Here is a 22,915-nt window from a genome sequence, read left to right on the forward strand (position 1 = left end):
AGATCCAACACTAAAAGTCACCTAAGCTGACAGTCTGGTCCCAACTCTGTACCTCACCCTGACTTTCCAGCTGGCCTCACTTGTATCTTAGCCTGACCCCTCAAGGTGGTCTCAGTCTTCACCCTACCGTGGACTTTCAGTTTGGCCCCAACTTTAGTTCTAGCCAGACCCACAATCCTGTCCCCACTCTGAGGCTAGATCTCACCATCAAATTAACCCAACCCTATGAACTGCCACTAACTCTACCCCAGATTCTCAAACCAGCTCCAATTTATCCATCAACTGAACGTATGAACTGGCACCAAACCAACAGACGTGCAAATTATACCTGTTATGGATTTGATGCAGAAACTACCTGGTGAGTTTCCGTAGCCTGTGGTATACAGGAGTTTGGATTAAATTATTTTAAATGATCATCTCTTTTGTCTTAATAATTCACAAATTAGTGAAAATATCTGACTAGCAATCTAATAAAATGCCAAATTCTTCAGCAGGGAGAGTTGGATTCATTCTCTTTACAAGGTTCAGCCCATGCGATGTATGAACAAGCACACACAGGCATACACTACATCTGGTATAGTAGCACAGTTACTCCGCTTTTGTCCTTCCCACCCTTTTCTGTCACCCCGTCCTTGTTTTCAGTCTGGTTGCTGAACACCATAGTTTTCTTACCTGTTCCTTGTTAGATAAACATGTATATCTGCCTGTTTCTTTTACACAAACTCCAGGGCTGTGTGTGCACTTGCATGCCTCTTTTGAAAGAGGCATGCAAATGATGGAAATCAAAAATGCAAATGAGATGCAGATTTACATATCTGGAACCTCATTTGCATATTCTTCTTTCGAAAGAAGAAAAGCTGTGTAGACCCGGCTCTTTCGAAAGTAAACCCCATCTTCAAAAGAACCCTTCTTTCCTTTTATTATTCAATTATTACAATCACTTTGTAAGCACCCGGGGATGATAAGGTGATAAGGAATAGTCAGATAAATTTGTCCAGAACAAAATGTGCCGAGTCAACCCAATTTCCTTCTTTCAAAGGGTTACTGGCCTAATGGATGAAGGAGAACAGTGGATGTAATATATTGGGATTTTTATAAAGCTTTTGACATAGTTCCAGATGGTAGTGTCCTAAGCAAACTGGGGAAATGTAGTGTAAATGTAATTACAATGAAGTGGGTGCACAAGTAGTTATCGATGATTTTCTGTCAAACTAGGAGGCTATGTCTACACCAGAACAATCTGTTGACAGAAGTTACTATCGGAAGAGATCATCCAACAAAACTTCTATTGACAGATAGCGGCCAGACTGCAAAGCAGATCAAAAAAGTGTTCTGTTCTATCAACAGAGAGCGGCCAGACTGCCTGGACGTTCTCTCAGCAAAACAGCCAAGCGGAAACTCGGCAGACAGGTGTGGCCGGTGTCCCGGAAGCCCTATGTATTGACAGAAGGGCCCCCCGCAGAGCATCCACACTTGCTTTCTCCTGGGGGAGTGGCAGAATGTTGTCAACAAAAGTGCTGCATTCTGTCGATTTACAGACTGAACATGTTGGACAGAACACATTTGTAATGTGGACACTCTGCCAGTTTTGTCAACAAAATGGTCTAGTGTAGACGTAGCCAGAGAATGTATCTTGTGGGATCCCACAGGGCTCTGTCCTGGGTCCACTACTAGTCAATATTTTCATAAATGACTAGGATAAAGGAGTGGAAGGTAGGCTTATAAAATCTGCACATAATATCAGCTGGGCAAGGTAGCAAGCTGAGGGCTTGGGCAGCTACCTGGGAGAGAGTCAGGTGCTGCTCAGCTGATTAGCAGAGTGCCCACAGCCACCCCATGTGTTCACGTTGGCGGTGAACATCTGCACGTGCCTTGGTTCACATAACAAAATGTATTCTGTCTATGGGAACGCTGGTTATAAGCACTTCGAAGGACAGTATTAGAATTCAAAATGACCTTGATAAATCAAAGAATTGGTCTGAAATCAACAAGCTGAAATTCAAAAATGAGAAGTGCAAAGTACTACATTTTTAGGGAAAAACAATCAGTGCACCACGACAAAATGGAACAACTTGGTAGGCAGTAGTACTGTACTTGAGAAAAGGAACTAGATCACAAATTGCATCTCTGTCAACAATGTGATCCTGGTGCAAAAAGGGCTAAGATCGGTCTGGAGTGCATTTACAAGAGAATTGCCTGAGGGACATGGGATGTACTGGTTCTACTCTACTAAGCACTGGAGAAGCCTCTGCTGGAGTGCCATGGCTAGTGTGGGGCACCATACTTCAGGAAAGATGGAGACAAAATGCTCCGAGTCCAGAGGGGAGTAACAAAAAGGGTGGAAGGTTTGGAAACTTGACTGATGAGGGAAGGTTTTTTTTAGGATATGTTTAGCTTTGAGCAGCTGAGTGAGGACGTGATAACAGTCTTCAGATATGTTAAGGGCTGTCACAAAAGGATGGTGCTCAGTTGTTTTTCATGTCCATCACAAGCAGCTGATTACTTCTTATCCTCAGGGGGCAGCAAGGGAGATTTAGGTTATATATTAGGAAAATATTTCTAAATATTGGAATAGATTATTTAGGGCGGTTGTGGAATCCTTATTTCTGGAGGGTTTTAACAACATTTTTGATAAACACCTGTCAGGGATGGTCTTGGGGTTTACTTGGTCCTGCCTCAGCTCAGTGGGATGGACAAAATGGCTGCTCAAGGTCGTCTCCAGCCCTTTGTTTCTATGGTTCTTTTCCTAATGTTGAAATGAGCTGCCCCTTTTGTGCGTCATTGTTAGCAACGTTCAAGGGATTGGGCTTTCACACAGCCTTCATCCCTATAATACTACTTCCTAGGATTGGCTAAAACTTACCTATCAGAGTCCATGCTTGATGATCTATAGACTTCACTGCAGCAAAAATGCAAGGGTCTTCTTCAAATGTATATCACTTCCTGTGTTGAAGAAGAAAAGATGGAAAACAGCCCACTCACCAATATAAAGTATGGATGTTTCACCCTTTCTAGTGATCATTTTGTTAATGAACTACTACTTCAGGTTCATCAGTGAACATCACAACAGGATACTGTCTGATAATCTGTCTGTGCATTTTGTGGTATGGAAATTACTTTGGGGGAAGGGCACAAGGAGGGTTTGTGTCTTCTGGGGATGGAGATCAAGTAACGCTTAATTTTGTTTGACTAACTACATCATTTTTCTTGGCCTGTTAGCTATGATGACAATTACAGTCTGATATATCTGTCAGGGGACTATATCCTCCTTTGCCTGGGACTTGATATGATGATCTAATAGGTCATGCCTATCCCTGGCATCTGTGCTCACAGTCTGGGAGGATCAAACCTGATTAATGCAGGACAGAAATTTCTCTAGAAAAAAACAAATTCAGGCTAGTTTCTGATTGTTCTCTCAGAATCTCTATTTTTACTTTATAAATAAATCCCACTATTAACAAAAACTAACAAACTTCATTTATGTACCCTTTGCCCAAACAACTTGCTTCTCATTTGCAGTTTTTCTGTGACATCAGAGAAAGATTCCTAGCCAGGAGTTCATTTCCTCATCCCACACAACCTGGCCAAAATCATCCTGTCTGTATTGGACAGGATTAGCATAGGTACATGTATTTATATGCAGTATGTGTAGGTACATCTATTTATACGGAACATGTCTGTGTGAGGTCATACAGTGTTGCAGAAATCCCATGGGAAAAAGGATTCTGACCCAGTAAAATCCAAAGGATGAATCAAGGCTCTTTGTGTGTCTAATATGCAGGGAAAAAATGACTTGGGTTATTTGCCAACAGGAATCTGGTTTGTCCTCAGTTTTACCACAAAACTATTCTTCCTATTTCCCTGCTATGAAAAAGGCTTTGTGCAGCAGGATGGATGTAGGAAGGAGCTCATTGTATACTCTTTGACTAGCCTAGACTGCTGAGACAGAAAGGCTCTTAAGAAGTCCCTCCACTCTGCCTGTCCCCACTCCGTGTTGTGAAACATGTGGTATAAAATCAACATTCATCTCTACGCTGGCCCTTCCGCTCCTATTTTCTGTTCCACTACACAAATCAGGAGAGAACTTATATCTATTTTATGGGTATTAGCTTCCCTTGTGCTGTAATGAGCATCTGAGTTCCAGGCCAATTCACTGTTGCAAATGTGACATCTCGTTCCACTGCCTCCCCAGAACACTCTCCATTCCTGATCCTCCCCTTCCTGTCTGTAGGGTAGGTAAGGAGCTTTTTCTCTGGGATTAAGGACAAAGAGCAGGGAGGGTTGAGAGGAGGTGGGTGAGCGGAAGTTCTGAAAATGGTCCTACTGAACAAGTGAAGAACTAGAAGTTAGCTGATGACTAGTTAGCTGATGTTTCTCCTTCAGGGACAGAAAACTGACGGTGGGTGCAAGAGATATTGGTCATTACTTTTCTTTAGGAGGTAGAAAATGGGAAAGTGAGTTAGTGGATGCTTTTCCCTGATGTGTAGAGAAGTGGGAGAAGGTCACACTGAGGTACCTGCTCTTCCTTCTTCTCTTCAGACAGAAAGTTTTCAGTAAGAGCAACTTCCACTCACCTAATGAAGGGATCTTTTTTTTTCTTTAGCATTTCATTACAGTGAACACAGGACATATACAAAAACTGTGTTCTTTTTAACAAGGAAAGTCAGCCTCACAGACAGATGGCCTTTGTCTAAAGGTGTAATTACAGAATAAATATGGGATGCTGACCAAGGAACATGGACTGGTGAGTCCTTCAGTCTCTTTTAAATGATAAATTTACCTTTTAATTCTGGCACATTCCTGTTTGCTTCAGTTCTTTGGCACAAAGGTCCACTCTCTGGTGCATGGCAGAAAGCAAAAGCCCAGTGATGGTAGGTGTTACTATATAAATACATGAACTCTAGTTGGGGTAATGCACTTTTAAAGCCAATTCTGCCTAGGAGTAACTAAGCATTCTCAAGAGTGAGGCCATTTATGCTCCCCTTTAAGATGTTACATAGCATGCCCCTTCTGTTTCTAAACCAAAAGGAATAGAAAATGTAGCGGGGCGAGGCAGTGCATGTCCCAACTGCCTACAGGCAATTCTTTCCCTCCTCCTTCCCATGCTTGTTGATCCTAGACACTGTTCTAGATCCTGTTCTAGTTGTTCTGTGAACTAGATGGGAAACAAAGTGATATTCCAGGCCAGACAGACCTAGACTTGTTAACTGGAAACAGAGCTGACACTGAAGCTGGGCAAACAGTTGTCTTTCTTGTCACATGATGCTTGATAATCCTTATTTTGTGTGTTTCCCCAGGGCACTTCCTGCAGCATCCAAAGCAGGCTGAGTATGGGAAATGAACAGGCTCCAGCTAAATCTCCATCATCCTCTGGCCTCGTGCTGGCTCTTGAACTGCTCTTTGCTTCTGGCAGATGCTAATAAATAAATTGCTTCTCAGAAAGTGTTTAACCAAACTACCCCATATAGAAACCCACTCTGATGGTGTTGAACCAGACCTAGTCCATTCTTAATTAAGCAGGGTGGAGAGTGAAGTGGAGTGTTTGTTTTTTGTTTATCTCACACAAGATTGACAAAATCCCTCGCTTGTCAGGATCACCCTCTTTTTGACCATCTAATATGGCAAACATGCACACTCAAATACTTAACTGTAATAATGCATCATGTAAAAGTTAAACTTTACCACACTTTCACTGCTATAATCTTCTTTGGTATGTGCCATGCATTGTGGTCTATCATGCTGCTATGTTTATCTTCTCCTTCATGCTGTGGAGAAGAATACTACCTCTAGCACTAATCTCTATGGATCACGACATCTCCCTTTTTAAAATAACGCCATTAATAAACCAGCATAGTCAACTAGCTGTTTTAATGTACACTGAGGTGCTTACTCCATGGGTGCTCTGGGGCTGGAGTGCCCATGAGGGAAAAACTGGCGGGTGCTGAGCACTCATCAGCAACACCCCCCACCCTGGGGTACCCCCCCACTGCCTGCCACCCACCACTAGGCCCTGTGCATCAGCACTTCCCCCTATCTCTCCATGCCTCCCGCACATTCTACATTGCCCAGACAATATTTCTCTCTACCTGTAGACCTAGAATAACATTTCAGGTGTTCCATATAGTTTACTCATCTCACACAGTGTTGGCATCTGCTAATGTTATGCCTTCATTTGGTTGCATAACTCCTTTATGTATAATTGCTGCCTTTGGCAGAATGTATCACGCACATTAATTGCCCTGTGTCTAAAGGTTTTCCTAAATTCCTTTCTTGATCAAGGCTTACTTAGTCTTTGCCTATGCTGTTTTTGGTTCTGACCCTGTTCCCTTCTCAGACAGTTGTTCATCATCCACCTTCCCTGTACTGCTCAGAATCAACCTGACTTGACCTTTTCATATCCTGGTAGGAAAGGGGTTCAAGCAATAAATAATATTAGTGAAAGCAATATACTGCTAATTTAAAGCCATGTGGACACAACTTGGATTTCAAGGGAAAGGAAAATGCTAATGTTCTCCAAGCTGCTTCGTTTTGTTGTTTAATTAGGTTTTTTATAAATGTCTGTTGATATTTTTCCTGCAGGTTCCTCCATGGAACTGTTTCTAGAACCTGCTGCTGAGGCCAATTTAAACAAGAATTGTCCACATCATGGCAAACCTAGCAATGCCAGGACATCTCCTGAACAAAACCCTGAGTGTCTTAGAGAAAGAGGGTGGAAAAAGGCAGGGGATATTTGCTGGTCCAGTGTCAAGTGTGAAGTAGACTGGTAAGAGAAAAACACTAATTAGGTTACATTTGCACTGGAACAAGGGTATTTGTGAGTTCCTCACAGCTAGCAATCCCACACCATCTCCTATAGTGACTACTTCTGGAAAGGGATTTCACGGAACTAATTGTGAACACCATCACCTTTGGCCATAGTTTATTTTTCATAACAATGTATGATTAGTTCTTCTAAAAACACTTGCTATTTATTTTAAGTGCAGCAACAAGAAAAACTGCCCATGAGAATGAAAAAACAGCTGCTCTCAAAGGCCGTGTCTACACGTGCACGCTACTTCGAAGTAGCGGCGCCAACTTCGAAATAGCGCCCGTCACGACTACATGTGTTGGGCGCTATTTCGAAGTTGAAATTGACATTAGGTGGCGAGACGTCGAAGTCGCTAACCCCATGAGGGGATGGGAATAGCGCCCTACTTCGAAGTTGAACGTCGAAGTAGGTCACGTGTAGACGATCTGCGTCCCGCACCATTGAAATAGCGGGGTCCGTCATGGTGGCCATCAGCTGAGGGGTTGAGAGACGCCCTCTCTCTAGCCCCTGCGGGGCTCTATGGTCATCATGTGCAGCAGCCCTCAGCCCAGGGCTTCTGGCTGCTGCTGCTGCAGCTGGGGATCCATGCTGCATGCACAGGGTCTGCAACCAGTTGTCGGCTCTGTGGATCTTGTGCTGTTTAGTGCAACTGTGTCTGGGAGGGGCCCTTTAAGGGAGCGGCTTGCTGTTGAGTCCGCCCTGTGACCCTGTCTGCAGCTGTGCCTGGCACCCTTATTTCGATGTGTGCTACTTTGGCGTGTAGACGTTCCTTCACAGCGCCTATTTCGATGTGGTGCTGCGCAACGTCGAAGTTGAACATCGACGTTGCCAGCCCTGGAGGATGTGTAGACGTTATTCATCGAAATAGCCTATTTCGATGTCGCTACATCGAAATAAGCTATTTCGATGTAGCCTGCATGTGTAGACGTAGCCAAACTGTGAGATGTATGCTTTGACAGAGAATTTGACATGCATGGTACACATGATTAAGGAAATAATTTGCATTTATATGTCACCTTTCATAGGCATGACCCACTTAAGTGACAGCAGAATCTGAACCTAGCTGAAGAACATCATACCTTAATACCTAATGGATTAAGCCTCATAATAATGCGAGGGGGAGAGCCATAGTATCACCCTGAAAGAGGGATGAAACAAAGGCTGAGTGACTGGCCCAAGATCACAGAGGATGTCTGTGGAAGAAGCGTGAACAGAATCCAGATCTTCTGACTCCTAAGCCTGGGCTTAAACCAGAAAATCTTTTTTCCCTGCAATGATTCTTTGTACCTCAAATATGTTTGTCTTGCCTTAGCACAGCAGTCTCATTCAGATGAACATTATTACTGTCTAAAGCTATGCTCCTCAGTGCTATCGTAAGGCCATCAAAGTCATCCTGCTCCAGAGGGACGTCTGCCTCAGGAATGTGGATGTGGACGTGACCGGCTTTGCTGCCCTGGGCTTCTCCAACACCTTTGGTGCCACTGACAGGACCCGCATCCCCATCTGTGCCCCAGTCCACAGTGCAGCTCAGTACATAAACCAGAAGGGATATCACTTGATTGTGATGCAGGTCCTGGTCAGACGCCGGGGATGGATCATGTACGTATACATCGGGTGGTCAGGCCAGACCCATGACACATGGGCCTTTTGCAACTCCAGCCTGTGATGGAGGATGGAGACAGGGACCTGCATCCCCTACAACAATCTAGTGGTCAGGGATGTCACCATGCCATTGTGTATAGTTGGGGATGCAGCCTATTCCCTCCTTCCCTGGCTCATGCAGACATATACTGGCCACTCCAGACCCTGGTGTGGTTTTTTGGGGACTGTGACTTACCATTCACATTTACTGAAATCCAGGCTGGGGGAACCATCCAGTGTGAGGGGTGCCTGCTAGTGGAATCTCATAGGAAGCAGGTGGGAGAGCTACAGGAGGAGGCTATACTGAGGAATATCTGAATCCACAAGCAATTCCTGGACAGCATTCATGTGAAGACCTCTGAGGTGGAGGTAACAGTCCACTACTGAGGAATTCTGACATACCACTGGTGGAGGAGGAGATGGCTTGGGGGACACTGGCAGATGGTCACTTCTAGCAGCAGGCAGTTCTCCACTCCTGCTTCCAGCCCTCTCACCGTGGTGCTGGAAAACCATTATGCCGTTCTGGATATGTGAGCTTAGGAATCACCCGCTACAGCAGAAGAAGAGAAGACTTGTACCTCCAAGGCTGGGAGGTCTGCTGCCACCACTATGAGGAGGAAGTGTAGGGTACTGGTGTTCGGACACTCTCTCCATCATCTCAGGAGGAATGCTGCCTGCCAGGAGCCCATATGCTAGACACTATGTTGGCATCGCCAGGGATTATCTGGCTTTCTGATTATTGCCCCATGCTATTCATCCATGTGGGCACAAATGATGCTGCAAGGTGTGACATTGAGCAAGGAGCTGATCAAGGGGTAGCTGAGCCTTTAGCTATCATCTTTGGAAATCTTGGAAGTCAGATGGGATTCCAGAAGACTGGAAAAGGGCAAATATAGTGCCCATCTACATAAAAGGGAATAAGAGCAATCCAGGAAACTACAGACCAGTCAGTTTAACTTCTGTGCCGGGAAAGATAATGGAGCAAGTAATTAAGGAATTCATCTGCAAAAATCTGGAAAAAAAAATAAGGTGTTAGGTAACAGCCAGCATGTATTTGTAAAGAACAAATCATGCCAGACCAATCTGTTAGCTTTCTTTGATAGGGTAACAAGTCTTGTGGATAAGGGAGAAGTGGTGGATGTGGTATACCTAGACTTTAGCAAGGGCATTTGATACAGTCTTGCATAATCTTCTTATCAATAAACTAGGCAAATACAACTTAGATGGGACAGCTATAAGGTGGGTGCATAACTCTGCTGAGAGAGCGGTTATTAACGGTTTGTACTCATGCTGGAAAGGCATAACAAGTGGGGTTCCGCAGGGGCCTGTTTTGCAACCAGTTCTATTCAGTATCTTCATAATTGATTTAGATATTGGCATGGAAAGTACACTTATTAAGTTTGCAACTGGTGCCAGTCTGGGAGGGATTGCAACTGCTTTGGAGAATAGGGTGATAATACAAACTGAGCTGGATAAACTGAAGAAATGGTCTGAGATTAACAGGATGAAGTTTAATAAGGACAAATGCAAAGTACTCCACTTAGGAAGGAACAATCAGCTTCATAAATACAGAATGGGAAGCAATTGTGTAGCAAGGAGTACTGCAGAAAGGGATCTAGGGGTTGTAGTGGACCACAAGTTAAATATGATTCAGCTGTGTGATGCCGATGCAAAAAAAGCAGCCATGATTCTGGGATGCATTAACAGGAGTATTGTGAGCAATTATTCTGCTCTACTCAAGGCTGATTAGGCCTCAGTTGTAATACTGTGTCCAGTTCTGGGCACCACATTTCAAGAAAGATGTGGAGATATTGCAGAATACTTGCACGTGCATAACGAAATTTATTCCACACATGCATTTGCAGTAATATTGGTCAGAACTGCTCTGACTTCAACCCACAAGGGCCATTTTGGTGGCTTGAGTTTGACAGAGAGCAGGAGCACCCTGACCATGCTTTGTGCGCCTGGAAAAACTGCCGTAGGATCTTCCGCAGGACTGGTCATCCGGCTTCTTACTGTGCCGCTGGGCATAGGGGAAGACCTGTGCCTTTGCTGTTTTGGGGTTTGCTCATGCACATCCTTCACAACTCGGGGGATTTTAGCCACATTTTTAGGCATTGCTTCAGAAAGTTAAGCTGTGAATTTTTAATCTTTTACTTGAGACACAACCCCTTTATTTTTTTTTATTAATCTCTGGGGAATGTGTCCCTTGTTTTTTCATTTTTTGTCTATGAGTCATATCCTGTATTTCCCACAAGTATTGTCCTGGGGTTAGCAGTGTTTTCCACCCAGGATAACAGAAGAGATTTCAAATGACATAGTTACAAATTCTTCCCATCCCTGAACACATCTGTTCACAGCCAGCTGAACTCAACGACTTTTCCGCTCCCACAGTAGGAAGGTTAAGACAAAAATTGGTTTTTTTTGGGAAGCAAGCTGTGCTTTGAAATGGCTGCTGGTCATTTCCAAAAGAATTCAGGAACTCTGTGTGAGCATTCAGAAGACTCATTGTGCAAACAAAATGAACAGTGAGCTCGAATTAAAAAAACGCTTAATTTGAGCAATCCGAGCCAGAGGCACAAGGGATATTGCGTTATCTTTTCTTTGTTACTGCCTGCATCAGAGTGGTATCTGAACACCTTCACAATTCTGAGAGTAAATATTTGTACAGATTCCAGGACCGAGACCCTAAATCAACATAAGTCAATTGACTTCAGGGATATTATGCTGATCAACGTCAGCTGAGGAGCTGGGGTCATTTTCCAGAAGAGCGAGCACAGGAAGGCTGATCCAGTGCCTAGGGAGAAAACTTAGCACTTAGGAGATGTGGTTTCACATTCCTGCACTGTTATAGAATCCCTTAGTGAGGTTGAATGAGTCATTTCACCCTCAGTGTCTCAGTTCCCCTTCTGTAAAATAAGGATAATAACAGGGGTATTATGAAGATAAATACACGAATGATTGTTCATTGCCGAGGTGAGGCTTGTCTGTACTTACTGGAAGATCAACACGCTGGCAGTTCATCTTCCAAAGTTTGATTTTGCACAGCTGGTGAAGACCTCTCTGGGCTCGGTCGTCCACCCCTGTACTCCACACTATCACGTGGAGTAAGGGACATCGACATGAGACTATAGAGGCTCAGTCTTCACTGGGAAAGTAAGCTGATTCCAATATGTCGATTCTAGCTACGCAAATACCGTAGGTAAAATTGTGTATCTAAAATCGATTTCTTTCCCTAGTATAGACTTACCCAGAGGGGGATAATGGGAACAATATAAGTGCCCAAGGTAGAAAATTAGAAAAGGAAGATGTTGACTCTCTCACAGTTAAATTAAAAGAGAAATTCCTCTCTATGGGATCTTCTAAACCTTCCAGAATAAAGACGGTGTGTAGAGTTTATTAAAATAACTTACATATAGAAACCAGATGCTCCACAACAACTGAGGCAGTTATGGTTAGGGGAAGTGAAAAACTTATAGGCATGTCAGGAGAGCCTTCTATATATTTTGGTTTGCTTTTTCCACTTAGTTCTCCTTACATTTCTTCGGCACTTCACCTTTTTTTGCTGCTTAACTATTCAATAACATGTTTCTAAAACACATTTCTGTGAACTTTCACTTGTCACTCAAACACCAGCTAATGACACAACCCCAGGCAGTTCAAGCATATTCTGTTTCCTTAGAGCAAGGGTTGGCAACCTGCAGCTCCGGAGCAGCATGCGGCTCTTTAAGGAGCCACTTGTGGCTCCGAACACTGCTGCTGCTGACTCCTCTTGCAGCTCCAGGGGCTGCTGCTGCTTAAACAAAAATATAAATTCAGTCACCCGCCTCTGAGCCTGCTGAATTTAGTTTTTTTTGCTGAAGTGATGGCAGCCAGAGCCACTCAGCAGTCAGCTGCAGCAGGGAGCCCTGGAAGATAAAGGCGGCCGGGCAGGGAGCCGCCCCACATGGGTGGAAGTCTCAGCCGGCAGGAGAGCTGGGGTAGGGTGGATGAGCCTTCCCTGCCAGAGCCATGCAGCTGTGCCAATTAGGAGTAGGAGATGACAGGAAGCAGTGTGGGGAGGCGACAGCCACAGCTGCTTCAGAACTGCTCACACTGAGGCGAGTTAAGCCCGTGGGCGGGGGGCGGGGGAGGTTGGGGCTTGGAGAGGCTAAGCCTGGCGGGGGGAGCGGGGAGGTTGGGGCTCAGAGGGCTGCTGGGGATGGGAGGTGGGATTGTGGGATGGGAGGGTAAACCCTGGGGCTAGGGGTCAGATGTGGGGGCTGAGGCTGGTAACTGGAGATGGGGGTAACTTAACTTTCTGACTGGTACAAATCATTGTGTGTGAGCTGTTCTTAAAATTGGGATGATAAAAAGCACGGTTTGAAGTTATTTATTCAGGATTGTCTCGTATTCATGTGCATTGTGGCTCTTGAAGTATTGATTTTGTAACTGAACGTGAAAAAAATGGCTCTTCGTACTATTTCAGTTGCAGACCCCTGCCCTAGGTGAAGCTAATAATAACCAAGAGTGAATTATATTTTCAGATCAGTAATTCTGGAGGGGCTTTGACGCTAAGCAAAGTGAGCTATTGGTGTATTTTCAGAATGAACCACGAAGGAGCTGAGCCTGCAAAACCTTCTCAAACAACTCTCCCCAGGGGATGGGCCCTAGAAGACAAAAAAGTGGCCAAGTAGTCAGCAACTTGTGCTCCGGCAGCTGCTCAGGAGAGAGTCCGGTGCTGCCCGTCTGATTAGCAGTGCGTTCACGGCTGGGTTTGCATTTCTCCCAGTGGTGCACATGCACACAAGACTCAGTGTGAATTTATTCCACGCTTGGATGGAAAAAATCCACCCATGGGTAGAAAAGATTAGAGGGAACATTGGATCTGGCACCCCATTAGATGCTTTAATGCCTCTTCAACGTGCTGCATTTTCACAGCTAGGGACCCAGAAAACTTCCAGGACTCTGTGCTGGAACAAGACCAGTATCTCCTTGTTGCAATACCAGGGTCTGCACAGGGTCAGCAGCTGTTCCTGGCCTGCAGCTGTACTGCAAGTTCTGGTTATTCCCAGTCATTCCTTGCAAGTTTCTATAGAAGTTTTCAGCCTGCTGCTAAATCTCATGGAAGTCAAAGACTTTTTCGCTGGAGTAGACAGTCTCCCCTGCTCTGAGCAACCTGTGCTACAGAATCACACGATTTGGTTGGTTTTCCAGCCCCTAGAGCATCAAAACTCATGGTCACAGTCACTGTAGTGTGATCTATGAATGTATAGACTCACACGATGTTAAAGGGATTCTAGCTGATGGGCAGATAGACAGGTGATGGCAGGCTGTAATCATTCGTGCTTATTGCTCTGTATAAATGAGGCGTTCAGGCTTTTGGCCGGTGCTGGATTTTCAGCTCCGCAAAATGAAACTTCCTGATGGTTCGCAGAGGGGCATTAAAGGATCCCTGCACTGTCTGCTAATATCCCTCAGCTCTAATCTGAAGGATCATCTCTGTAGCTGAGACAGGCTAAACTAAAAGTAAGAGGCGTTAATTCTGGAGGCCAGAATTAGCAGGCCAGCCTTGCTCTTTGCTGGATCTTGGGTGTCCAGAAAAAAACAAAAAAGTGAGCGAGTGAGCGAGGGGCAGGCCTTAATTAATGCAGTGGCTAATTCATCACAGGAATATGTCAGATGCACACCCAGGGGCACAACTGGAACACTGGCTGCTGCAATGGTGCCTGGGATCTTAGGCAGCAAGGTACAAAGCAAAGCTGTTAGCCTTCATTAAGGCAGGAAGCCATGTTTGCCTGTCCTCCCCACAGGCCCTGCACTAAGTCCAGCTCTGGGGTAAGGTTGAACCGGGCCTGGAGAAAGACAGCCTGAGCTGTGTTGTGTTGTGGGAGGAATGGTTACATTAGAAGGCTGTGTGGTCTTATAGGGTCTCATTCATTTAGTTGAGCAACCAGGCTCCAGATGGTGTCTCCAAACCTTTCAGTTTCTCGTAAGAACAGCCGGAGAGGGTCAGGCCAATGGTTCATCCAGCCCAGTATCCTCCCAGTGGCCAACACCAGGTGCTTCAGAGCGAAAGACTGGAACAGGCATTCATCAAGTGATGGTTTCCAAGTTTCTGGCAAACAGATGCTAAGGGCACCATCTCTGCCCATTCTGGGTAATAGCTGCTGATGGACCTATCTCCATGAATTCATCTAGCATTTCTCCCACCTCACGCATCAGAAACCTGGACCTCACGTCCTGGTGCTTGGCTTCTTTTGAGACGTTTTAGTGGGTTTTATACCCTTTTGGAGTTTCATATTTTTAAATCTTTTTATATATGTTTATATTTAAAAAAAAACATAAGCTGCCTCGAATATTTGAAACAGAGAGGCAGGGTAAAACTATTTTAACTAACTAACTAACTAACTAACTCCTCCCACCCTGCCCCCCCAAAGCCCTTGAAATTAATCATCCTTATACAGAGTACTTCTGACATTAGAAGAGGAGAGATGTGGAAATTGCTTGTGGGGAAAATATGCAGTAGCCCTCTGCACAGGATTCTGTGATTATTTCAGGTCTCACTACACCGGCAGTAGTGCTGACTGCCTATGTCACCCCAGGGTGATCATAATAAAGTCCTTACCATGACTGTAACCACATGGGTTTTGTATTTTTTGCTCAAGTCCTTAGTGCTGGCCTCCCTGCTGTGGTTGGTCCCTGGGCCATATCAATTGTAACAGCATGGAGAACTCCGGGGTAGGTCCATGAAGTGCTGAGGGGATTAAAGGCTTTCTTCACTGTCACAGGAATTTTTCTGTGGCTACTGAAATGTCAGATAGCCAGCTGCTATGCTATTCCTGAACTGCGCTGACTGCAAGCTATTGATCCTCCCCGCCAGGGACCCGGGGGGACCAGGTTGTCGCAGATGCCCTGTTTTGTTTTATGCATGAAAGCAGTGCGTGTTGGTGTTCAACCCAGGAATCAGAGCCTGCTGGCACCTACTGCCTGTAGTCCTCTGACTCCGCCTCTGCACTCTGCAGTTCCAGGCATATCTTTGCACAATGTCAGCAGCACCACTCAGCCCCTCCAGGGGTCCAGAAGAGAAGATGCCCAGTGGCACCTCTCATACTCTTCCTCTTCCTTATGATCACGAGACCTTTCATAGTGTCTTCAGTCCCCTCCTGCCGCTTTAGTCGTATGAACTCACCTGCATGTGTCACACACGATATAGTGGTCGCAGCCACCGTTGGGGCCAGACTGTTGTTATCCCCATGTCACTGTGGCCCCTCTCTCTCCTGGGCAGTTTGGACGGGGAGGACAAAGGCTTCGTGGGTGGGGGTTGTGCCTGCCAGTCTCCTCTCTGGTCACTGCACGGCTGCTGGGAACCACAGTGTGTGCCCCGTCTGCTGCCAGCCTAATGGCTTCCATGCTCTGAGTTGAGCACACTTTAGGGTGAGGAAGCTGAACTTGACTTTTGATGATAGCTGTAGCTTACGCACCCTGCACAGGAAAGGCCGGTGCTCTAGGGAGGGCGCTGCAGGTGTTAGGGTAAAACCCTAAGGTTTGGTTTAAAGTTTAATGTTCAATATTTAAAGGTTGTGTATTAATGTTTGGTATTATAGGCTATAGCAATCATCCATTTTGTAAAACAAGATGGAAGACAGGTCACATGTCCTGTGTTTGTCAGTTTATGATGTTCCCACCACTGGCAGAGAAAAGTGGTAAAGTTCCAGTTTAAAGTGTATTTACCTCAGAAAATCTCTATGGGGTCTCCCTAGTAAGGGCAGATTCTACAGGTCTCCCTTGAAGGGGTTTCCTGCCTTAGAGAGCATAAAAGGCTGACAAATGGACATCTTGAGGCTGCCCACCCTAAAGGCAGGGTGCATGGGGTCTTCCTTTGCAGGTCTTTGAACTCCAGTTTCAAGACATCTGCAGCCATATGGAATACTCCACTGAGCTCATCACCAGCCACCCTGACCACTGCTTACCAGCAACTCCAAAGAGGACTACCAGGGGTCATGCAGAATTCCTCTCCTGAGGCTCCCCTTGACCCAAGGGATATTGAGGTCCTGAGCTACCATCTGGGAACTAGCAAGAAGGTTGCTATAAACTTTTATTATTTTACTGACCTTACCAGTTGAACTCAGCCAAAATCATGCTTTTCCATGTGGGTTTGGGAATTGATTATTGTACCATTTATTGTTTGTTTTCATTATTCTTGCATATCCCCTTGAATCCCCTATTGTAAATTTACCCTTAATAAACCTGTCATATGTTCGGTTCACATAAAGGTCGGTCCTTTGCTTTATTGGGTCACAGCCACCAGTTGATAGATGCTAGCTGTCACAGGACTTGAACAGAGAGCTTGGTTTGTTAGGGGACCCCTCTGCAGACTTATTATTTCTCCCCACATAACACAAGGGAGAGGGGGATTCAGGCAAGGAAGAGGCAGACCTCAGAGCTGGCAGAAGGCAGGTGCCTGAATGGGGTTGCCATCCTTCTTCCTGGAGACGGTGCAGCCAAAGGTGCAAGGTGCTGTCTCAGCTGCATTGAAGGAAACTAGCTGTCCACCAGGCCAGTCACCACAGGAAGGCAACAGTTTATAGGGGGGAAGCAATGATCTGTTGTGTGGGATGGGGAGGATGCATGACAAAAGGCTGGGGGCAGGTCTCCATGTATTGAAACAGGTGTCTGATGAGGAGGATGGGTCTCCAAGCTTTGGGGACTCTCCTGTCACAGCTGGCAGGCTTTATCTTTGCCATTTTGTTCAAGTTTTTGCTTGTTTTACAGTTTTTTCTCTTGTTTTGCACTGTATGTTTGAGAGCAGTAAGACTGCCCCAAAATAAAACAGGAGAAAAGTCTGTTGAGAGTCTTTGGGGTATGTTTAGAGGTGGAAGTAACAAAGGGTAATATTGTGGTGGGAGTCTACTACAGACCACTGGATCAGGTCTGGACAATTTTCTCTGGACAATTAATGGAAGCTGACAGATCACTGGCCCTGGTTCTCGTAGGGGACTTCAATCATCCTGACATCTGCTGGGAGGCCAATACAGCAATACAGAGACAGTCCAGGAAGTCTCTGGAGAATGTTGGAGACAACTTTCAGGTGCAAGTGCTGAAGGAACCAACCAGGGGCCATGCACAGCTTGACTTGCTTTTCACAAACAGGGAGGAACTGGCCGGGGATGGCAACCTAGGCAGCAGTGATCATGAGATGGATAAGTTCAGGATCCTGACTGAAGGAAGAAAGGAGAGCAGCAGACTATGGACCCTGGACTTCAGAAAAGCAGATTTTGACTCCCCCAGGGAACTGAATGGCAGGGTCCCTTGGGATGCTAACACAAAGGGGAAAGGAATCCAGGACAGTTGGCTGTATTTTAAAGAAGCCCTACAGAAGCACAGGAACAAACCATCCTCATGTGTTGTGAGAAAAGCAAATATGGTAAGTGGCCAGCTTGGCTTACCGGAGAAATATTTGGTGAGCTTAAGCACAAAAACAAAAAAGCTTACAAGAAGTGGAACCATGGGCTGTTGACTAGGGGAGAGTATGAATATATTGCTCAAACCTGCAGGCATGCAACCAGGAAGGCCAAAGTGCAATTGGAGTTGCAGCTAGCAATGGATGTGAAAGGCAACAAGAAAGGTTTCTGCAGGCATATTATCAATAAGAAGGAGATCAAGGAAGACATGGGGCTGTTACTAAATGAGGAAGGTAAGCTAGTGACAGATGATGTGGAAAAAGCTGAATTACTCAATGCTTTTTTTGCCTCTGTCTTCACAGACAAGGCCACCTCCCAGACTGCTTCATTGGGCAGCACAGTATGTGCAGGAGGTGGGCAGCCCTCAATGGGGAAAGGATAGGGTAAGATCTGTTCAGAAAAGCTGGACATACACAAATTCCTGGGGCTGGATCTAATGCATCTGAGAGTGCTTTAGGAGTTGGTTGATGTGATTGCAGAGCCATTGGCTATTATCTTTGAAAACTCCTGGTGATCAGGGGAGGCCTGGGATTATTGGAAAAGGGCGAATGAGATGCCCATCCTTAAAAAAGGAAAGAAGAAGGATACAGGGAACTATGGACCTGTCTGCCTCATCTCAGTCCCTGGAAAAGTCATGGAGGGGATCTTCAAGGAATCCATTTTGAAGCACTTGGAAGAGGGGGAAATGATCAGGAATAGTCAACGTGGGTTCACCAAAGGCAAATCATGCCTGACCAAACTGATTGCCTTCTATTGCCTTTGTGGATATGAGGAAGCCAGTGGATGGGATATAGGATTTTAGCAAAGTTTTTGATACAGTCTCTCACGGTAGTCCTGACAGCAAGTTAAAGAAGTATGATTGGACAAATGGACTGTTAGGTGGATAGAAAGCTGGTTAGATCATTGGCTCAGTGGATTGTGATCCAGAGTTTGATATCTGGTTGGCGATCGGTATCAAGCAGACTTCGCCAGTGGTCAGTCCTGCGTCTGGTTTTGTTCAATATCTTCATTAATGACCTGCGCAAGGGGATAGGTTACACCCTCAGCAAGTTTGTGGATGGCACTAAGATACAGGGAAAGGTAGATAAGCTGGAGGGTAAGGATAAAGTCCAGAGTGACCTAGACAAATTGGAAAATTGGGCCAAGAGAAATCTGATGCGGTTTAACAAGGACAAGAGCAGAGTCCTGCACTTAGGAGATAAGAATCCCAAACACTGCTACAGGATGGGGACCAACTGGCTAAGCAGCAGTTCTTTAGAGAAGGACGTGGGCTTTCCAGTGGATGAGAAGCTGGACATGATTCAACAACGTGCCCTTGTAGCCAAGTAGGCAAACAGCATATTGGGCTGCATTAGTAGGAGCACTGCCAGCAGATCTAGGGAAGTGATTATTTCCCTTTATTCAATCCTGGTGAGGCCACATCTGAAATACTGTGTCCAATTCTGGGGCCCCCATTACAAAACAGATGTGGGTGCTTTGAAGAGAGTCCAGCAGAGGGCAACAAAATGATTAGGGGGCTGGAGAACATGACTTATGAGGAGAGGTTGAGGGACAAGCTCATTTAGTCTACAGAAGAGGAGTGAGGTGGGATTTGATAGCAGCCTTCAGCTATGTGAAGGGGGATTACAAAGAGGTTGGAGAGAGGCTGTTTTCAATGATGACAGATGACAGAATGAGGATCAATGGTTTCAAGTTGCAGTGGGAGAGGTCTAAGTTGGTTATTAGGACAAACTAATTCACCAGGAAAAAGCAGTCAAGTGTGACTGGGATGATTTAGCTGGGATTGGTCTTGCTTTGAGCAGAGAGTTGGACTGGATGACATCCTGAGGTCTCTTCCAAACTTACGGTTCTATGAGTTTATGTTTTTTGCAACTCTCCTTGTAACAAAACATAATTCGCAGCACAATCTGCACAGCATATGGGTTGGAAAGAAAACAAATGTTTGTGGGTTTTTTTTTTTTAGTTGGAAAACTGCTTCTGTGAGGTCCTGTGAGATGAGAGTCACAGTACTGCCAGTATTGAAAGCATTCCAACTATAAATCTGGGCTCCAGGAATCATGGGATTGGCATAACAATAATGGGATTTTTTTAAATGGGGTGCTTTTTATTTACCTTTTGGTTTTTGAAATTGCAGTGCATGCTCTGGTCACATTGTTTAGCTTTACCGTGCAACTGCACAAGGCTCTCTACTAGCAATATTTAGGGCTTATTATAGTCACATGAATCCAGGAGGTGGAGCTTTCAGAAAACACTAAATATCGTGAGACTAATGATGAAATTTCAAGAGAGGGTAGCCCTGCATTTATATAACAGTCATCTGACAGTCACCTGACTGCAGCCCAGAGCTCTCCAGCATGTGAGAGACTGAGACACTCAGTGTATTTGGAAAATTGCCCATGTAAATATGTTTTGGACCCAGTCAGTGGCTCTTCATGGAGGCCAGGCTCACTCCTGAAAAGCTCAGCTGTTGCATATAGGATCTACAATTGGAGCATTCAGAAAATAACCTGGAGTTCCCCAGGAGGGATTCAGACAGTCAGTGTAGTGTGTGCAAGGCAGCTTAGTCTAAGGAAATGGGACAGGGTCCAGGAAGAGAGGAGCAGTGGCACAGGAAAAGGCTGTCTTCCCTGGGGCGTACTCTATATCTCAAGTCATAATCCTCTCTGCCCGACATCACAGCCATTTTCTCAGCAACCATCAAATCTGTCTTGGCCTGACCTGTCTTAGGGAAAGGAATTACTTGCCCTGTGCCCAGTCTGCACCATTTGGCCTGCTAATGCTAGTCTTCTACAGCACACAAGTCCCTTTTGAGGCTGAGCTGCAGTGTTACCAGGCAGCGGAGAGATGGTTTGTGATTTTCAGAGGCAGGCATTGAATGAGGTATTGCCATTCATATTGTAGACATCCTCCATTCTTGCAGAGAAAGCAATTCCTAGTGCCGCAGTGTGAACCACTACAGACATTTTTAGTGTGCATTAATTCTTATACCAAGGCCCACAATGTGCCCACACACAAACACCTGAGCACATGTAGCCATTTGCTGGCAAGTCCATGTCTACAGTCTGTAAGAGTGTGAGACGGAGGCCAGGCAGGGCAGGGGTTAAACAGGGCCTGTTGGCCCAATCAGCCCCAACTCAGTTCACCTGCAGCCAGTGTCAGGCCTGAAGGTGTATAAAGGGAGGAAAACCAGCCCAGTCTGAGGCTGCCTAGCCAAAAGGCAGGAGCTGGTTCTGAGGCAGCAGGACCCAAGCCAGAGCTGCTACCCAGTCAGCCACTGGAGGGCATGGCCTCAGGACCCTCCCCCAGGTACACAAGGGAGTGGGAAGCCCCTCCCAGGGAGCCCCCCTCCTGCCAAAGGGGGAACTAGGTTTTTGGGGCCATGCCCCAAACTTATCCCATAGATGCTTGGGTGGGCTGAAGACCCAGGCCCTGGCCAGGGGTCTAGCTACTAGGCCACCCTGTCCCCAGTGGGAACCCCTCACAAGTCTTTCAAAGAGTATGATCGTGTATAGCCATCGTGTGTCCACCTGTCCCAGTGAATGAGACCTGCTTGACCTTTCTTCTCCAAGCTACGAGTGCTTGCGTAAGCCTTGTCCTGCTGAGCTTTTACTACTTGCCTGTTCTCTCAATAAACTGCAGGCCTGCATTTATCAAGTCTTTTACTAGCTATTAAAAGATTACACCTCCAGGGGACCTGTTAACTATTTGGAGCCTGTGGCTGGCTGTGTTGAAATGTGTACCCTTTATGGGCATTTGTATCAAGCTCATTACTAGATGTATGAAAAATTCACAATTATTGTTTCACAAAGTTTGGCACAAATACTTTCTGTGGTGTTATCCTGTGCTTGAATGTTATTGACAATGTTTGCAGAGTGGCCTAGCTTAGCAATCTAACGACAGGAATGTGTGTGCTTTTCTGATCTCAAGGCTCTTGAATGGTCCAGTTCCGTTGTGCTTTTGGTTGCATTTGTGAGGTGAAGACAAAGTAAGAGCCAGGAGCTCTTGTTACACTTTCTGATGAGCCCTAGTTCATTTTGGAAAATCTGTGATACTGCCACACCAAGTGCCAGCTGTGACCAAGGCCACATGCTAAGAACTGACATGCTCATAGTTGGAAACCAAACCTGCTTATTGTATGTTAGTTTTGTTCAAAATCGTTATGTAGGAGAGTGTTAATATTTAGACTATATGCAATGCGGATAGGTGTTGCATGCGTTAATCTCACTTGCATGTCTGCATTTTGTGGCATAAGGAAATATGGCTGTCCCATACGGACATGGGCAGCTGCCCCCACTCTCCAACAAAAAAGCAGGGGCAAGTTGCCTCGACCTCCCCCAGCCTTGGAAACTGGATCCAACTGCCTCAGCTTCTGTCTCCCTGCTCCACCAACTGGGAGCCAGGCAGCCTTGTCTGGAGCCCTGAAATGGACAAGACAGCCAGAGGAAAGTTCCCAGCGGGAGTCTGTGTGGGGAGAGGAACTGCTAGGACTTCTCTCCCCTGCTCCCACAGGAATGTGTTGGGGGAGAGGGGGCAGCAGAGGGGAATAGTTTGGGCTTCTCATCCAGCCCCCAGGTAGAAGTGGTGGGCATCTGGGCTCTAGTTGCTCAGCTTTGTTGTCAGTTTCACTGCTCCTGCCTCACATCAGTCTGTGTAGTGCAGAGCAGCTTGCAGGCTGGAAGGTGAAAAGATAAAACACGATCACAAGACAATTCTTCCGCTGTGCCATCTGAGATCTCACAGGTACAGAGACACTAAATTAAGGCAGTGATTCCTAAGGGTTATCTTTGAGTCCACCCTGAATGATATTTTGAATTGACAGATTAATACATCAATCACCTTTAGGAACCACCGTTGGGAAGTCATTTGTGTGTATATGCTTGTTTGTTCTGACCTGCAAACATCTGTCTCATTTCTTTCCTGTTTAATAAGCCTTTAATTAGTTTATCAGAGAATTGACTACAGACATTGTCTGTGGTGGGAGATCTAACTTACAAGTAGATTTGGAGCAACTGGTCTCTTGGGA

This window comes from Carettochelys insculpta, chromosome 7 (assembly GCF_033958435.1).
Source record: "Carettochelys insculpta isolate YL-2023 chromosome 7, ASM3395843v1, whole genome shotgun sequence".
NCBI lineage: Eukaryota > Metazoa > Chordata > Testudines > Carettochelyidae > Carettochelys > Carettochelys insculpta.